Below are 19,374 nucleotides of genomic sequence, written 5' to 3'. Positions count from 1 at the left end.
GGCACAGGGGTGCGAAGGCCACACTACGCACGCGCAGCAATCCCCCCTCCCGGCCACTGGGGAGCGGGAGGCGCAGGGCGCAGGCGCAGAAAACACCACTCTTGGGCATGGGAGACAAGCGCTGTTATGCGCAGGCGTAGACACCCCCTCCCATCCTGAACATACAGGGGCGGGCAACTCTGTGCGCAGCCGCCCAAGACTCCATGCGGGCCCCGCCTCCGCCGCCTCCCCACGCTATGCCCCCATTGGCCGCGGCTCGCGCACAGGGAGAGAGGGGACGGAGCCCAGTGCTGAGGCACAGAGGACGGCGCGAGAGGCGGGCGCGGGAGAGGGAAAGTAGGACGGCGGCGCGCGCTGCAGAGGTCGCGCTCGCTCACACACGTGGCTGGTTTGGTCCGGCCTTCGACGGTTGGGCACACGGATGGGCTGCCGCCCCCCCCCCCGGTGATGACCTTGCAGCTCTCCTGCCCCAAAACAGGCTCCAGCCAGTGGCCTTGCAGCTCCATAAGTGCCTGAGTGATGGCCCCGCTGGTATCCTGCCCAGGAACGGGCTGACGTGGTGGCCTGTGCATGCCCACTGTCCTAGCCATGCAGCCATTTTAGTCACATCATCATCTGTGTGCAATATACACCCACCACCTCCTCCTCTGGCCCAGTGCCCCAAGGGGATAGTGTATCAGGGGCTGGCTGAACTCTGCCCTGTGCAATCTGTTACAACAGAAAAATGATGTACTCCTGAGGGAGCTACCGGTAGCTATGCAGCAATGTCACTCAGAAATGGGGTTCAGGGTTCGGCTGACTGCCAATCACTCATAATAATTGTACTGCTTCATGTTCTTTGTACTTCTAAACCCTAAACCCAACATGTAACATTTTCTGAAAGGTTAAATTGAGAGGCACTGGTTGGCTCATAGAATCAATAATTGGTCTTTGATATCTTGATTAGCAATTCCTATCCACTCCAGTTGCAGGTGAATAGCGAGCACAGGTTACTGCCATCTTGTTGCTATTTGAAAAGGCCTAGGCCACAGCTTCAAATGCTTCCGTTAGCCTGTGTCTCAACAAGCATTTAGAGAGCTTTTCAATTGTGTTCAGCTAACTTGATTGAGATAGCACAGGGCCTAGGAGACTAGATATTGATTGTAAACAAATATTTTGTTATGTTCTGGAGTTGCCGGTCATGGCTCTCTAGTTACTATTGAATTCCATTTTGCACTTAAAACATGGATTCAATCACTTTGTTGTGTTTCATCCCCAAATGTACAGCGCTTATTCTTTGAGTAATTTAAACATAGATCAGGTCAGAAGGCGATTCAGTACCCTTATACGCTCAGCGCAGAGTGAGCGAACCAGAAGTTCATCTTTTCCACTGCATTTTTCAGTCTGCTGTTTCTCTGTCACCCTTTGGCTTCTTGCATTGTCCCTGGTTCTCTTGGTTTTCTTGCTCTCTTCCTTTTCTTTCTTCACCTCCTTTTCATAAGGCTCTTCTCACACATTTTACCCAACATCTCAGTAACACCTCCCTGCCTGATCCCCCTCTCTCCCTCAGATCGTTCCTACTGTTGTCACTGCACTTTCTTCAGCTTTCTTCTCTCTATATGATTCCTACTAACAACTGCCATTCTCACCTCTCAAATTCCAACAGCCAAATCCCCAGTGTCACTCCCCAGCTGCTGTCTTTCAAGTCCAAATCCCAGCTCTAACTGTCACCATTCCCAACTGTCCCGGAGTGTTCTGGAACTTTTCTGTTTCTAATGTTCCAGCCCTGTTTGCTGTATGATTAGCCTCCAGGAGGAAAGGAACATCACTGTATTTGGTCTCCTTACCTCTGTACCATAGCAATTGTTAGTACCATGGGTGAGCACGCTTATTGGCAGTCAGAAATGAGAAGCAAGGGACTGAAAGAGTCATGGAGACTAAATTATTTTCTCCTTCCTAGGGATCTCTCTCCAGGGCATGCTGAAGCATATTATTGAGGAGAAACTGCCTCATTCCCTATGTGAATCTCCTAAGATCCATTATTGTTGCTCTCTTCATCTTCAGAGAGGGTAAGTGTGGCTTGTTTTTTTCCTCCTTTAATAACTGGCTTCAAGTTTAATCACTGGAGCCACTCTATACTGCAAACACTTATATCTGCTTGGATTGTCTCTGGCATAAACCATATATTTACCGTTCACTGCAATTCTTCAGATTTGCATATGAAGGGCTGCAAGTACCTAAAAACGTGGACATCTGTAGGAAAGCTACTTCCAAATGGGAACATCATAGTGGGAGAAGGCTTTGTCTACTCCTCACCCTTCATTTGAGTCTATGAATTATTTATGGGCTTGAAAGGATTAGATTTTTGATAGATATCAGTAAACATCTATTTCACCGTACACACACACAAACTGACAAAAAGTATTTCCATCCATAATAACTGAAATATACAGACAGACAAAGTTAGAAAAATGCTACTTGAGAACATATTAGAGTTTGATTTAAGGATACATACTTTGTATATTTTGACATGTGACATTGATAATTTGTATTTTAATGGTTATAAAGTTTTAACTTTTTGAATTTCAGTGTCTTCTGTCACTAAATCATTTTTGTCTGACCACCCCGTTGCCTGAACCTCCCATACTTTCCCATAACTGTGAAAATTTAAATAGTTTAAAATAAAAAAAGCTTTAACATAAACATTAATATCCATTGAAATAATATTAAAAAAATTGAGTTCTGTCAAGCCTGATCATTCAGTATCCCTGAGTCACATGATTAGTATGGCCCATTGATACATCTAGGGTCTAGTAAGCTGGGATGTACAGTCTTGAATCCCAACAATACATTGTAGTTCCTGGGTATTGATAAGAACATCCTATGAAACTGTTTATCTTTTACCAGAAGTAGCTAATTAGCATATGGGACCACAATATGTTCATTAGAGAGAGAGAAATAGTTGAAATTTTTTTTTTTCCCCAAAAAAAGTCAGGAAGCAAATTCAGATCTGTATATGTTCCATGCAGTAAGAGAGAGCTAGGAACTCGCTTATCTTTTTGGAGGGATGGCCCAGTCTGTTGTTCTTCCACTGCTACTTCTTGCTTTTTCTTTGATTCTGTTGGTTTCCCCTCTTACTCCCTTCCTTTCATTCAGCTCTTCTGATGCACTCTTCCAAGCTTCCTAGTAGTGCTTCCTCCCTGATTGCTGTTGTCCTCTCTCTTCCCGTCTCATGTCAGCAGACCAGTTCCAACTGTTGCTTTCAAGTGCCGTGGAACTGCTTGCTTCCAACAGTCCTCTCGCCTCCTTCCAATCACCTAACCATTCCAATCACTGTGTTTACAAAACTCCCATTGCTTTACAAGGGACCAGGATTTGGTCCTCTGTAAACCGCACCAGTGATTAATAGTATATCACTCCTGTGTACCTTTCCACCCATTACAAGTCAGGGACTTTTTGCTCCTCTTCACTGTGAGACGTGACAGGGTGTAAAATTAAGCAAAAGTGATAGAGTAGCTCCTAAGTCCATGGAAGGATGAGAGCAGAGCATACTCCCCATTTCAGGCAGCACTGGTTCACCTTCTGTCCTTGCTTCATGCATGTGCGCCCCCACACACGCTAGATAGTAGAGTTCAGGTGTAAGTGTGGGAGAGCTAGTAGCAACATAGCCTCTCTCTAATCTGATGATGTTGTTCCTCTGTGTAAGGATCCCAACAGTTAATTGGCTTTTTCCCCCATCTGATTGGTTTGAACACTTGATGTCACATATCTGCTGTTTTGTGAGATTCTTCAGAGGTTGCACCTAACATTTATGTCTGTTTTTTCATATCAAGCACATTCTAGAGTCACTGGTGCCATAACAACGCAAGTTCTTAAGAGTTTAAAAATTAAATATTCAGAGTTTTCTCCTTCCACAGATTTCCAGCATTATTCAAAACTGTCATCTAAAGCAGTTTCAGTGCTTGAATAACAATGGAAGTATTAAAAGGTGCATAGTACTTCTATGACACACATCTCTTGTCTGTTGATATTATTGGAGAAGATAAAGTTCTCATTTTGTGACAGTGACCAGACCATGCTTTTCTGAGCTCTGATTGCATCAAGATCACATTGAATATTACATGGCCTCATTTTTCACTTTTCTCTTTTGATTATGTAAGGCTTGAATATGATACATAACATAATGTAACTTTACTAAATCATGCTTCCCAAATAAGTATCTTCCCTAAGAGAGGTGAATGGGGGCTATGGCAGATGGGCAGAGTCAATATTCCTGCTCTTGTCTGAACTTCAAATTGGACCATGAAGAAATTCTTACTGTGCATCATATCCATCAAACACAATACATTTACTCTAGTGTTGTCATCAGGGGAGCTAGGTTCCAGAGCAGCCTTCAGGATGGCAGAGGGCTAGACTTTATCAGAGGGGTTAGGAGAGTTTATTCCCATCTGCCTTTCTGTATGGTATTGGCCTCTTTGGAGGTTGCTGCTGGCTATTGGTGGATGCAGAATTTGTGCAGACCTGTAACAATAATATCTTAATGGTATGCGATAATGATATATAACAGCAGTTCTCAAACTGTGGATTGGGACCCCAAAGTGGGTCGGGACCCCATTTTAGTGGGGTTGCAAGGACTGGCGTTAGGCTTGCTGGGTGCTGGGGTCCGGGTCCGAAGCCTGAGCCCCACTGCTCAGGTTACAGGCTGCTTTGGCCTCTCTCCCCCTCCCCCCCAAGTCACCCGAGGTAGTGGGGCTTCAGTGAGCTCAGGCTTTGGTCCCCCCCTTCTCGGGCTGTGTAGTAATTTTTGTTGTCAGAAGGGGGTCACAGTGCAATGAAGTTTGAGAACCCTGGTATATAATGATCTTCATTCTAAAGGATCCCAAAGGGCATTACAGGCATATACACTGGAATCAGTTTGCTCACCACTGAAACATGAGTCATGACAGCTGTTTAATAGAAATATTATTCTTTAATTTAGGACAGGAAGTAAAGAATATGGTATCCAATTAAAACTTCAGGGGGACAAATATAATCAGACTGAAATTACTCAAATTGAAATTTAGCCAGGCCAATGGGACTGTCATTCCAATCTGGATCTGACTCACTACAAGCCAAACCATTTGTGCTTTCAAGAAAAGAAAAAAAAAACTTTTCAGACGGACACCCAACCTCATCTACTCTTCAACGAAGAAATCCTTCTGATTGTACAGTATTTCTTTCAATAGCTGGCTATGTTGCTATAAGATTAACAGAGAATTGTAACTGTCTACCATATTCAGTTTCTGCAATGCTGAGCCAGCGTTCTACAGTCACAAGTCCTACTTGAGCACTGTCTGATGACCCACCATGAACTGCCATGGGGTTTAGGTCTCTGTTTTGGTGACAGTTTTTGTTAGAGCGTTGTTTTGGCAAGTGAAAGAATAAAGCTGGCCAAATCCACCTATAGGACACAATACAATGTTGTGTGTGGAAAAAGTAAGAGCAGTACATCTTCATGGAAGTATTTAGGTCACTCAAAATGTGTATACAGTAGAACCTCAGAGTTATGAACCGACCAGTCAACTGCATGCCTCATTTGGAACCAGAAGTATACAATCAGGCAGCAGCAGAGACAAAAACAAAAAAAAAAGCAAGTACAGTACTGTTAAATGTAAACTAAGGGGAAAAAAAGGAAGGCAGCATTTTTCTTCTGCATAGTAAAATTTCAAAACTGTATTAAGTCAATGTTCAGTTGTAAACTTTTGAAAGAACCACAGCATCTTGTTCAGAAGTACAAGCATTTCAGAGTTATGAACAGCCTCCATTCCCGAGGTGTTCATAACTCTGAGGTTCTACTATATACTACAATTATATTAATATAATTAATAACAGTGTACATCTATAAAACATAGAAATGTAGGGCAGGAAGGGACCTTCCTGGAGAGGTAATCTAGTCTACCCCCTTGCATGGAGGCAGGACCAAATATACTTAGACCACTCCGAACCTGTTTGTCTAATCTGTTCGTAAAAACCTGACCATGGGAATTCCACCACTACACTAGGTAGCTTATTCCAGTACTTAATCATCCTTACAGTTAGAACGTTTTGCCTACTATCTTATCTAAATCTTTCTTGCTGCAGATTAAGCCCATTACTTCTTGTCCTACTTCAGTGGACATGGAGAAAAATTGGTCACTGTCCTCTTTATAAAAGCTCTTAACCTTTTGCGCTTTGCACACTTATTAAGTCCCCCCCTCGGTCTTCTTTTCCCAAAACTAGACTTGCCCAGTTTTTGTAACCTTTCCTCATGTCAGGTTTTCTAAACCTTTTATCATATTTGTTGCTCTCCTCTGTACTCTCTCCAATTTTTCCACATCTTTCTAAAAGTATGGCACATAAAACCGGACATGATACTCCAGCTGAGGCCTCATCAGTGCAGAGTGGAACAATTGCCTGCCATGTCTTACATTCAACACTCTCTTTGAATACCCAAAATATTAGCCTTTTTGTGCAACTGTATCACATTATTGGCTCATGTTAAATTTGTGATCCAGTATGACCCCCAGATGCTTTTCTGCAGTAATGCCACCTACCCAGTTACAATTTGTATTTGTGCATTTGATTTTTTCTTTTGGAAATACACCTCTACCTCGATATAATGCTGTCCTCGGGAGCAAAAAAAAATCTTACGGCGTTATAGGTGAAACTGTTATATCAAACTTGATTTGATCCACTGGAGCGCGGAGTGCTGCTTTACCACATTATATCCGAATTCGTGTTATATCGGGTGACGTTATAAGGGGGTAGAGGTGTATAATTCTTTACGTGTTTTTATCGAATTTCATCCCGAAGAATCCCACAGTGCTTTTTAAGTTTATAGAACAGCTATACAAAAGGTTCATATCACCCCCTGCTGAAGTGCAGCCACCCTAGAGTGAGCTCTGGAAACTGTTTTAACAGTGGACATCCATGCTGGGAACATGCTTCACAGAGCATTTGCAGGATCAGGCTCTATATTAGGAGCAAATTGCTCACTTGCAGCATGAGAAAAAATTTGTTACAAAATAATAAGGCTCTTGAATTGTTGAGTGCACCAGGAGATGAAGGCTGCAAAACCTTAGCAAGGGCATATAAGGGTGCACTTAAAGCTGCCGCGAGAGGGAAGTCTGTGACTATCAGTGTATACTCTGAGTAGCAGGCAGAGATACTCTGGCTCTTTTGCTGCATGTAATCTGTTTCACAGCCCACAGGAACTACGGAGTCTCCATGACCCTGTAAAGACAGCTTGGCAGGCACATATGTTAAACAGGAAAATGCTTCTCTCCTAACTGTTTGTTCATCTCCAGTAGCCATAGACCTTCCCAGTCAGACACTCACATTAGTGTTGAATGGTTAGATAATGATTAAAGAATCTTGCATGTGTCTTCACAGTTGTTGCATCCAAACCCATGGATGTAAATACTTGTGAGATGACAAGAGTCTCTGAAGCAGGATGGTGGCCTAGTGATTTAGACTGTTTCTACACTGGCACTTTCAGAGCTAAAATGTTAGTCATTCATGGGTGTGAAAAAACACCCCCCTGAGTGACAAAAGTTTTAGCGCTGAAAAGCGCCAGTATAGACAGAGCTACCACTGCTCATTTGGGGTGGGTGTTTTTATCGCTGGGAGAGCTCTCCCCCGGTGATAAAGCGTGACTGCACTGCCCATGTCACAGCGCTGCCACGGCTGTCAACAGTGAGTTGTCAACATCATATACAGCAGTATAATTCAGTCTAAATAATTATCTTTTTTTGGTGGTTTAATAGAGTCCCCTTTAAACATAACTAACGAAACCCGATCTATAATATTCCCTAAGACAGCAGCTGTAACGCTATGGTTTGTGAACCACTAGTGGTCTATGGAGCACTTGCTTGTTGTCTGTGGAAAGCTGCTCTTGATATTGGTTCTCCTTTCCAGCTGCTGAATCACATTAAGAGGCAGCTAAAATACAGGAAGGATATAGTTTTCAAAAGTACCTAAGGGACACTGAAGGTAAATGGGACTTGCTTCTACATACCCGAGACACTTCTGAACAAGAGACTTAAGCTCCTAAGTCACTTAGGTACTTTGAATTTTTTTTACTCTAAATGCATTTCTTATGTTACTCTACTATGTAAGCAATTGTGTTGCTACAAAGATGTACGATTGCAAATAAGAGGGAAAGTGGTCTATGTGATAGAGAATGGGGGGTTGATGGTCTAGGAGAAAATTTCTCTAGGTTTGTGGCCCATTCTATGAAAATTGTGACATCCCTCCTCCCCCCCGCCCTATACAGTGAGAATGGGTGACATTTGATTGAAGGAGCTTCCCTGCTCCCTGACTTGCACCTTTTTATATCTAGGGCAGTTGGATTGCTCTGTTTCTTGTCTCAGATGGTACCCTGCTACACAGTGTTTGTGATTGATTGTTTGCTACGCACTTGTACGCAGACATGTTCACAGAAGCTGCTGTTAAAGCCAGTACCATCCAGCTGCAGTTTTCTAATGCAGAAATATTTAAATACTGTCATGCAGTCCACACGTGGCTCCACCACTTCCAGATGTGGATTTTGTCTTTTTCTTGTGCATGTAATTTACAGCTTTATCCAGGTCGTGAAATGTAAGAGCTTTAATGTGGCAGGATGTGTTGACCAATGTAACTATGGCTCTTTTGGTTTTTAGCACCTGCACTGATTTCACTCGCAGGGGCAGATTTCTGACTTCCTCACTGACTTGATGGCTTTACATAGCTGGATGTTCTTGCATCCTCAGCAGAGTTGCAAAATTGTTAGTTTTGCAGAGAATTAAAGGCCTGATTCAGCTCCCATTAAAGGCAACATTAGGAGTGTTTAATTAACTATAACGGCAATGGTTCAGGCTCCTAGTAAAGGGCTGGAAAACAAGACATTTACCTGGATTCATCTGAAGATTGTGATTTGTTGTTCCTGCATTTCATTTCAGTGCTTTATAGTAACTGCTTTACTTCCAACAATAAGTGTTGATAACAACTGGACTTTTGAGAGAAAATGTTGGAGGAACTGACCAGTGTAAGAAATGTCTTCCAAAATGGAGTTATTGTCCACACTGGGAGTTATTCCAGAATGGCTCTAGTGAAATAACTTACTCTCCTATGTTGGACAATTTCCATGTGTGGACAGACCTTGAGATTATTCATTGGAGGAGTAACAGCTAGTTCTGTTCTCTGACAGGGAGGGCTTTTAAAATCCAACTGTATAAACTCTCATTACTGAGGGAGAAGATCTGGTGCTTTATAGATTAATTTCAGGACTAAACTCAGCAGAAGGTTGAATCAAAACAGGTGGAAACTAGTGTTAGATATGTGTAAAACATTATCCTGAAAAAAAAGAAAGAAAGCTCTAGACACACTTGTATCAGCTGGTCTGCTGCTCTCACATAATTTTTTTAACAATATATTAGCTAATTTAGTCCTTATGAAAGGGAGGGAACAGAAATACTGAATTGAACCATAGTAAGCCCTTACGTGGGTTTTCCCATACAGAGACTTTCAAATGACTTGCTCCCTCACAGGAAAATTAGGAGAAAACTCTTGAGTTCTCTACAAGTAAGAATTGGACGTGTTTAATTTCTAGGATTTTGGTCCTGGCCAAATCCTGAAGCTCTTATTCAGCTTTTACTTTGGAAAACTCCCATTGATTTCTGAATAAGGATTGAGTAAAATCTCAGAATTTGGCCCCTGGGCCTAGAGCCTAGCGATGAAGAAGAAAAGAACATCATGCTATGTGTATTCCATTCCCCCCCCCCGCTCCCGCCCCTCAACACACACATACACACACACACACACACACACACACACAGAGGAGCAGCTGTTTTCTTGGGAATCATGAAAGACTTCCCTTGTTATGGAAAGAGAGAGAGAGAGAAATTCTGTGGAGGAGTATCCTCTTGTTTCTACCCAGGAAATATCAGATTAAAATAAACAGACAGAACATCACTCAGTGAGGAGTGAGTGCTTTATTTGTAACTCTTTAGTTTCAGTCTAACACCTTTTAAATGTTTTCAGTGTGCCAATAGCCTTGGTAGGTGAAATGGGAAAAAAGACAAAGCAGGAGTAAAAAGGGAAAGTATTAAATATATAAGACAAGGATTTAACATATACAATGTTATGCCATAATAAAACTTTATACTTATGATTATGTACTTTGTGCTTATGATCTTAGGATGTCAAAGCACTTTAAGATTTAAAAGTAGAGTTTCTAAAACACCCTGGTGAGGAAAGTATTAAACTATTTTATTGATAGGTAAACTAAGTCACAGAGCAGGTAAGTGTCCACACCAGAGCTGGGATTGGAACTCAGGAATCCTGACTCCTAATCTTCAAGTTTTACCACTAAATATGATGTTTCCTTACGTATCATGACAAGAAATATTCTGCAAGTGGAGCTTAATTAACAGTTCTGTTACTGGTGTGTGAACACTATTATAGTTTTATTTATAGTATTTATTAATTTATTTGTACTATGGTAGTGTCAAAAAGCCCCAGTTATGGACTAAATCCTATTGTGCTAGGTGCTGTACAAACACAATCAGTCCCTACCCCAAAGAGTTTACTGTCTTTCAGTTTGCTCTCCTATAACTGGGACAGCTCTGCAATGCTAACAGAAGTAAACATAAACTGATAGGACTTGACAGAATATACATGGGATCAGGTCTGTCATGTAAAGTGATATTTTTAGCATAGTCACTTTCACCTTTATGACAAGATCGTCCTTTCGCTCTTGCAAATAAAAATATCACAAACCCTCACAGGATTGTACAAGGGAAATACCTTTATATCATGTGTTTCTTGGTTTTGCACTGCCATGATTGGAAAATATTTTCTTTGTTCTGCATTGAAGTGGGCAAAACAGAGGGTGAAGACTTTTTTTTCCCCCAATAATATTGTACATCCATTATCAAATTTGCCACTTCTGGGATTCTTTTTGACAACAGGTTTCAGAGTGGTAGCCGTGTTAGTCTGTATCAGCAAAAAGTACGAGGAGCATCTTAGAGACTAACAAATTTATTTGGGCATAAGCTTTCGTGGGCTAATTTGGGCATAAGCTTTTGTGGGCTAAAACCCAAGTGGGTTCTAGCCCACGAAAGCTTATGCCCAAATAAATTTGTTAGTCTCTAATGTGCCAAAAGTACTCCTCATTCCCTTTTTTTTTTTTTAAACTGCACTGGGAAATCAAGCTTGTCAGAATATTTTCTGCTTCCAGATTGCATCTACTTTTGGTCAATACTCCTCAGGGCCGGCTCCAGACCCCAGCGCGCCAAGCGCGCACTTGGGGCGGCATTTTGCCGGCAGGGCGGCAGGCGGCTCCGGCGGACCTTCCGCAGTCATGCCTGTGGGAGGTCCGCCGGAGCCGTGGGACCAGCGGACCTCCCGCAGGCATGACTGCGGAGGGTTCGCTGGTCCCGCGGCTCCGATGGACCTCCCGCAGGCATGACTGCGGAGGGTTCGCTGGTCCCGCGGCTCCGCTGGACCTCCCGCAGGCATGACTGCAGAGGGTTCGCTCTCCCGCAGGCATGACTGTGGATGCTCCACCGGAGCCGCGGGACCAGCGCACCCTCCGCAGGCACGTCTGTAAGAGGTCCCCCGGCCGCCGTGCTTGGGGCGGCCAAATTCCTAGAGCCGCCCCTGATACTCCTCCATTTGTATGTGTGGAATTCAACATTTTGAAAACTCTGAGCTATTGCTATTCCTAAGGAGCCTAGGGGAAGGATTCTAGTGGCAAGGATCAGCACAGTGGATGGGGGAAGGGAAGAGAGGAAGGTCTGTATCTGAGGAGACACTTTCTGGACTAGCTCACGAAAGCTCATGCTAAAATAAATTTGTTAGTCTTTAAGGTGCCACAAGTACTCCTGTTTTTTTTTCTGGACTAGGAAGACTTCACTGACATGCTTTCAGCACCCAGCATGGTTTCCTTCAAGGACCTTGTATTTTCATGCAGTACTGCTTTCTGGGAATCAAGTTATAATTCTAGTCCTGGATAATAATAACAAAGAAAACTACCAGACTGCCATTTAAATGTCAACTGGGTGCTAGTGTCCTAGAGAATAACAAAGAAATGCTAATATCATTAATTATGAAGTCTCAGAGTCCTCATTAACACATGTTTAGCGCCCAGATCTTTGGAAATGAGCTGTATAAAGAGATGCTCTGTGTTTATTCCTTTATGAATTGTCTCTTGCCACTTCCCAATACTGGAATCAGTTCTTGTAGGTCTTGACAACATGAGGAAGTTTGTTTTTCAGCCTCAATCCAGATGTACTGGTGTAAGCTGTGGTATAAGCAGGACTTGTGTAGGGTAGACTGCAGCAAGGTTAAAATGCCTGTACAGTACAATTTACATCATTGGTAGCACAGATAGGGAAAGTTTGAATAATCTGATCAAAGTGAAAATGAGGAACAAAGGGAGGGGAGGTGTCACATCCTTTTGGATTAAAATGTGTCCAAGCCAAGCTTTCATTCTGAGTGGCACGACCAATCTGTAGCCCTCTTCCTGGGTTTTACCTCCAGACTTCATTCAGGTCACTCTCCAAATGCATCATCCAACTATATGGCTTCTATTTAAAAGTGTGTATGTAGGCCTAGATTACTCCAGCTGTCACAAGCTAAGCAGAGTTAGCTTGGAGTCAGTACTTGAATGGGAATCCTACAGAAATTTGAATGAAGTGGTAGTGTTGGTGATTCAGTATCTGTTTCTTTTCAATGCTGGGCCAGTGTCCCATTCTTCAGATGGAATACAAAACCATTTCTGCTCATTAGAAATCACTTGGCATTTTTTGCAACAGTAGGAATGTTTTAATTGGTATCTTGGCCATATTCCAGTTTGGATATTTATTATTTTCTGCCTCCCTAAATCCCCCATGTAGTTTTTGCTCGGTGTGGTATTCTTCCTTTATTATTCTAAGATGCTAAGTAGTTGTGTAGAGTTGCTTGTGTGTATAGTCTGTAAAGCGCTCTGAGATCCTTTGAGGTGAACGATGATAAGAGGCTAATAAAGGTAGGATATTCTTATTTACAGTTTCAGAAGCTAGTTTGAGGCCTTGTCTATGCTAGAAAGGCTTTTCTGGTGAAGCTATACCTGCAAACCCTCCTAATGGAGATGCAGCTTAAACTAGAAAGAGTTATTTTGCTGATGTAGTTTATACTAGTCTCCCAAATGAAATAAGGTCTATTTGCAAAATGAATTTTTTGCCAGTAACACTGCATCTACACTAGGGCTTTTCCTAAGGTAGCTATTTTGATCTGGAGTGTGGGCTAAAAGCCACATGGCTGTTAGTTAAGGCTGAATCAGATTCATTAATCTTTAAGTGGTCTCGCCACTAGATGAGACAGAGTACCACACCCAGGAAGTGTGTGGGTTACATTTGTGGGTTATATTTGCTCTCTTGATTGTTCTTTCTGAGGAACAAACTGTAGATGTTGATGGTTTCTGTTGAACTCTCCACTGTGGCTGTTGGTCTCAATCACATATGCTCTGGATGCTGAATTCTCTTTCTTTACGACATTTGTAGTAGTCCATCCTTTTTCTCCATCACTTTGACATGAACGTGGTAACCAGATTCTAGATCTGGCAGTTTTCTAGCTGAGTGACATGTGTTGTAAAAGTGTACCGTCACACTTTTCTAGAATTCTAGTTCTAGCTTTCCCAGAATCCTTATCAATTTGGCTACTCCCTTCATGTCTGGCCACTTTGGAGATATGTTATTATCCAAAGTTGGAAAAACAGTTTTGAGTTGTCTTTCCATTAGGAGTTGTGCTGGAGTATATCCAGTAGCAGCTATTAATGTTTATCTGTAAACACGGAAGAGCAGGGAATGAATCTTCCTGCTGTAGGATTTTCTTGGCTGTCGGCACAACTCTCTCAGCCTCTCCATTTGTTTGTGGATAATGTAGGCTGCTAGTAATCTGAACAAATCATATTTAATTTGGAATGACTTAAATTCTGCTGCAGTGAATTGTGGCCTGTTGTCTGTCACTGGTTGTTCTGGAATACCAAAGTGAGCAAAAGTGCATTTCAGTTTTTCAATAACACTGCAACATGTTATGTCTTTCAAATACATTATTTCTATATACTTGACAAATAATCCACGACAACCAGGTATGATTTCTGCTGAATTTGCATAAATTTGCAGCTAGTCTCTTCCAGGGTGTGTTTGGTAGAGTTGTGCGTACACAGCATGAAAGGTTTTTATCTCTTAAGCCAATAACTAGCTTGTCTCTGATATTTTCATGTTTTGCTTGCCCAAAATCACAGTTGTCAGCCAACGTGTGCCACACTCTTATAAAATTTCCAACATTTTCTCCTTGTTCTTGAATTCTCTGGTTAAAACATGCTCTTCCATAAACCACATTTCTCTGAGTATAAAGTATGCATCAAACATAGCCTGAACTCTTTCATAGTCATCTTTGTGACTCTTCAGTAAAGTCAAATGATTTAAACATATTATCTGATTGCTTCCCCAGATCATAAGCTAAAGAAGATACCTGTATATCATCAGTTTTCTTGTAGAACTTGGTAGCAATACTAAATCTTGCAAAAAATTGTTTCCACGCCATATATTCTGAAGGATTGTCAAAGCTGAAGTTCTCTTGGGCACTGAAGAGTGCATGTTGATGAGATCCTGCAACCTTTGCTGTTGTTCCTTCTGTTTGCAACTGTTGCTGTTGGTTTTTCTTCTGTTTCTGGTCTTAATTTATTCCTGAAACCATCTTATTTCTTCTGTACCAGATATGGACTGGCCACAGAGCTTGCTTATGTACACGAGACCAGATGTGTTCATTATACAGGTCTGTCGCATCTTACGCGCATTTAACATGTACGATTTCAGCTTTACGCGGTTGGCAAAAAAAAAAAAAAGATAAAAATAATTTAAATATTGTTTCTGTAGTGCAGGCGATTCTGCCCGCCATTCAACTCAAGGTAATTTTGACTATACGCGGTTTTCGCTTTACGCGCTAACCGCGGAACGGAATCCCTGCGTAAGATGAGACAGACCTGTAAGATCCTTTAAGTGCTCTGCTGGCTGTATGGCTGAGGTTTGCTTAAATAGGGTATTTTATGCACAGCGCCACCTACTGGCTGAACTATATAATACATTTAGCATTCTGTTACATTTATAATACATAGTATGGAAAATCATGTAATAAAACCTCAAAGATTAGCAACAAAAAAAGAGCCCTGTTTTTGCTCTTTCCCCATTGATATCTATGGTGTCTCTTTCATACTTTCCCCTCCTATCCAAAATTGTTAATTGAATTGCAATAGTGCCTAGAGAAGCACTGTGCAAAGAAATGGTCCCCGACCTAAAGAGCAGAAATATGCTGTATCCCCCACCTCAGCTCCCTTATGTTCCCTTCCTCTTTCTGTTATGTCTCCCAATGCCCCTTCATTCCATGCTTTGTTTCCCTCCTCAGTCTTTTCCTGCTCTTGTCTGTTTCCTGTTGCTGATCTGCTCCATTATATATATAAAATTGAACTTTCTAGTGTCCTGTCTTGTGAAGCACAAAGCAGAAAAAACATAGGTCACGTTGTAAAAAGAGCCACTTTTGTTGTCACCTATTAGCAATAAGTTAATATGAGGCCAGATGAAAATCCCTCTTTTTAAAATACCCATAATTCTACACCATTTTCAGTTCAGTATTAACATCTCAAAACAGAAAATTCTGTATGTTTGTGATGTTGCCATTTGTGTTCTCACACACAAGAGAGAGAAGAAATGCTGATTACGCTGTTCAAACACAGTTGATACGTTGAAACTCTCAAGCAGATCAGAGATCCTGGATTTCCAATGACCCAAGAACAAAAACATCACTCTCTAAAAGGACACTTGTCCTCTCCTTTTGCTGTTTGGTCACATCTCATACTTATGGAAGAAGTTCAGACATGTGCAGCATATGACCAGGGAATGTATATAACTGTTACGCTAACTTTGCACAGTACTTGCTGAAAATATTGCCGGTTTGAGAATTTTCATTTTGTTTCACATATTTTAAGTCCCAACTTTATCATCTCACTTGCTAATCTAGGAGACAGATATTTTATTTCAAATTGTCTTCTGTCAATTAATTAATGTTTTTAAAGTACTTTGAACACGTGAAGTGCAGTAAATGCTAGTAATTATTATTTTGGCAGACTGGGAGCCACCTGAGGTAAGCCCGTGCCCCAATCCTGCGTCCCAATCCCCTGCCCCAGCCCTGAGCCCTCCCACACCCGGAGCCCCTTTCTGCACCCCAAGCCCCTCATCCCCGACTACACCCCAGAGCCTGCACCCCCAGCCCAGAGCCCTGACCCCCCCACATCCCGACCCCCTGCTCCAGCCCTGAACCCCTCCAAACCCAGAGCCCCCTCCCACACTCTAAACCCCTCATCCCCAGCTTTGTTGGATTGTGGGCATCAACAATTTCTTCAACTGGGTTGCTAGGAAAAAAGTTTGAAAACCACTGTCTTAATCTATGGTTGTAAAGCATTGCATATATTTGATACTCTATAATTATTAATAAACTAAGATTTTATATGTGGAAATCATGCTGATTAACGCTAATTTAGCGATGACTGCAGCAGGCTCTCTGTTTTAAATTATAAATGTTTGGCTTACATACTGCTGAGAACTTTTCTGAAATACTTGTTTCCAGTCAAGTTCAAATGTTCAGTAAAGTTGTCTAGCATACAGTAAACTCTGAGATTCAGAAGCACTCCACTTTCTGTACTTAATATTTACTGCATTTTGGTCAAAGAACCCCCACTTTGCATATTTTAGTGGAGTGGCTGAGTTTGAATAGGGAAATTTATTTTTATCTCAATCATTGCGAGACAAAGATTCTCAATGCCCTTAAACATCTTCAAGCAGTAGAGTCTGCTGATGTCCCGAGGAATAAGCATTTCCCAGCAAGTGCTATGCCAGGATTTCAGCAATAATAGGAGCAGAGCGCTGTTTTATGAGACAGCAGTCTGGGTCCTGAATGAATTCACTATGAGGCGGAACACTAAGTATTTTCTCCAGACAAGGGACCGGAGTCCTGCTGTGAGAAAAACAGTGCATTGCTCCCATTATTCCTCTTGTGCTGCAAGTCTTTTATAATTGCTTCACAAATGAATGTTTAAAACATCAAATGCCAACAGAAAGAGCAGAAAAGGGAACAAGGGGAGTAAAGTATTGCTACGATCATACTTAAAACTGGCCTGCTGAAAATCTAAAGAGAAGTTCTGCAGTCTGGATTTTGTCAGGTTTTAGAAGTATTAAACTCAGGAGAAGATGAGGGTGAAGGATACTTTCATAATATCAGCCCATTACAATCCATGTACAGACCCTTGCACTGGTAAAACAATATATGTTACCACAGAATAATGGGACTTGCTTTGTGATCTTGGGCAAGTCAGTTAACCTCTCTGTGCCTCTGTTTCCTTATTTGTAAAATGGGAATCATATTCACTTCTCTAATAAAGCTAGAGAAGATCTGCAAATGCAAAAGTATCATTTTAAGCGCAAAGTATTATTGTAGCCTCCTGAGGTGTAGCATCTGGGGCACAGAGTAAGTAAACGTACACATGTGAGTTCATAGGTTCATAGAGTTTGCCAGAAAGACATCTTGATTTGAAGACTCCAAGAGATGAAGTATCCACCACTTTCCTTGGTAGTTTGCTCCAAAGGTTAATCATCCTCACTGTTTAAAAAAAAAAAAAATGCACCTAATTTGTGTTTGTCTGGCTTCAGCTTCTTGGCCATTGATTCCTGTTATGCCTTTCTCAACTAGATTAAAGAGCCACTTAATACCTGTTACTTTCTCTCTGTCAAGATAATTATACAATTATTGCAGATATTCTTTTCTCTATAGGTTCTTGTATTGCACTCATCACCATAGTATCCATGCAGATATAAAACATAATACAATAACTTTATCTGAGTTTATACAGCATATTCGATTTACATCATTAGCAAATACAAGGTTTAAACAAATGTCTGTAGACCTCATTAATGGCTTAGTGAACTAGGAGTGGTCCTTTTGTTCCCAATACTGTATTAGGTGGTGAGGTGTCATGCTCAAATGGGGTTTGGGTTACACTGATTCTATGTGTGTAGCATTTACATCTTTTGTAAAGATCTATTGAGGAAAAGCACTAGGTAAGAGTTAGATGTTGTTGTTTTGTAAAGATATACAAATTAGAGTTTCATGAAGGCCTAAATAAACCAGGAAGAGCAGAGGAGATGGATGGTTGAAGGCACAGAGCTGGGAATTGAGAGACTTCTGTTCAGTTCTGCCCCTGATTTCTTTTGATTTTGGGTGAGTTACTTAATCTTTCTCTACCTCATTCCCTGTATCTGTAAAATGAGTATAATAATATTTATTTCTACCTCATATCCGTGTTGGAAGGCTTACTTCGCTAATATTTCTCAAGTGAAAGATGCTAGAGAAGGGTGAAATATTACTATAAAGTATCATTATTATCTGATGATCATTCCTTGTTAAATTGCCAGAGTGGAACAAATTGAGCTATGGTATAACTGGGTGCAAATCTCTTGACTTTAGTGGAGTTATGTCCATTCAGAAGCTATGTCTGCATTGGGGCATGTCTATACGTACAGTGCTGCAGAGGTGCAGCTGTACTGCTGTTTTACTGGAATAGGAGGAATACCAGTATACTATACTGGCAAAGCATTCCTAGTGTGGGTGCAGCTATATTGGTATAGTAAAACCAAGTGAATCAAGCTATAACAGTAAAAGCGCAGTTTTGCCAGTTTGTGTCAACACTAGGGGCTACAACCAGCAAAGGTATGTCAGTCAGAGTTGGGATCACACTTCTTCACACCATTGACTGACATAGCTATATTAACAGAAATCTATAGTATAGACCCGGCTGAATTTGTTCCCATATATCTTGATTTTTATGTATGGGGGATATTCATCCCTGGAATAAGTGGCAACAACTCAATTGAAAAGTACATGGATTGATTTAGATCTATTTATTGCAGGACTGAATTTATCCCGTGTGTTCACCACGTTAAAAAGAACTGGTCTACACTTGAAAGTTGTATTGATATAGTTATACTTGTACAAGCCCTAGCATGGACAGTTATACCAGTATATTTCCCTTTGCATATGGAAATAATTCTTCTTCAAGTGCTGTCCCTGTGGGTGCTCCACTTTAGGTGTTCGTGCTCCCCTGCGCTCATAGTTGGAGACTTTTAGTAGCAGTGCCGGTTGGGTCACACATGCGTGGTCCCTGCCTTGCGCTGCTGCAGGCAGTTAACCAACGCTGTGCGACCAGCCCCCACTCAGTTCCTTCTCTACTGCAAAGACTAATAAGGAAACTCCGAAGTAGAGGGGAGAAGGGAGGGAGGGTAGTGGAGCGCCCACAGGGACACACAT

The 19,374-nt window shown here is 41.6% G+C and overlaps 1 protein-coding gene across 9 annotated transcripts in view; it reads left to right on the top strand.

Annotated features, from left to right (window-relative positions):
* The first annotated feature begins 142 nt into the window (after window positions 1-142).
* Window positions 143-19,374, top strand: part of DYNC2I2 (dynein 2 intermediate chain 2) — a 37,574-nt gene continuing 18,342 nt past the window's right edge. For 2 of the 9 annotated variants that reach the window (XM_044992809.1, XM_044992804.1), the window contains exons 1-3: window positions 1,746-1,857; window positions 1,940-2,048; window positions 7,915-8,059. The gene's annotated coding sequence lies outside the window, so the exon portion shown is untranslated. Of the gene's footprint in view, window positions 445-1,147; window positions 1,858-1,939; window positions 2,049-7,914; window positions 8,060-18,158; window positions 18,289-19,374 lie in introns of those variants that run through there. The other 7 variants (XM_044992811.1, XM_044992808.1, XM_044992807.1 and 4 more) reach the window with 6 other exon arrangements.

This window comes from Mauremys mutica, chromosome 18 (assembly GCF_020497125.1).
Source record: "Mauremys mutica isolate MM-2020 ecotype Southern chromosome 18, ASM2049712v1, whole genome shotgun sequence".
Classification (NCBI taxonomy): domain Eukaryota; kingdom Metazoa; phylum Chordata; order Testudines; family Geoemydidae; genus Mauremys; species Mauremys mutica.
The sequence above is the reverse complement of the archived record's forward strand: the minus strand, read 5'-3'. Positions and strand labels throughout refer to the sequence as shown.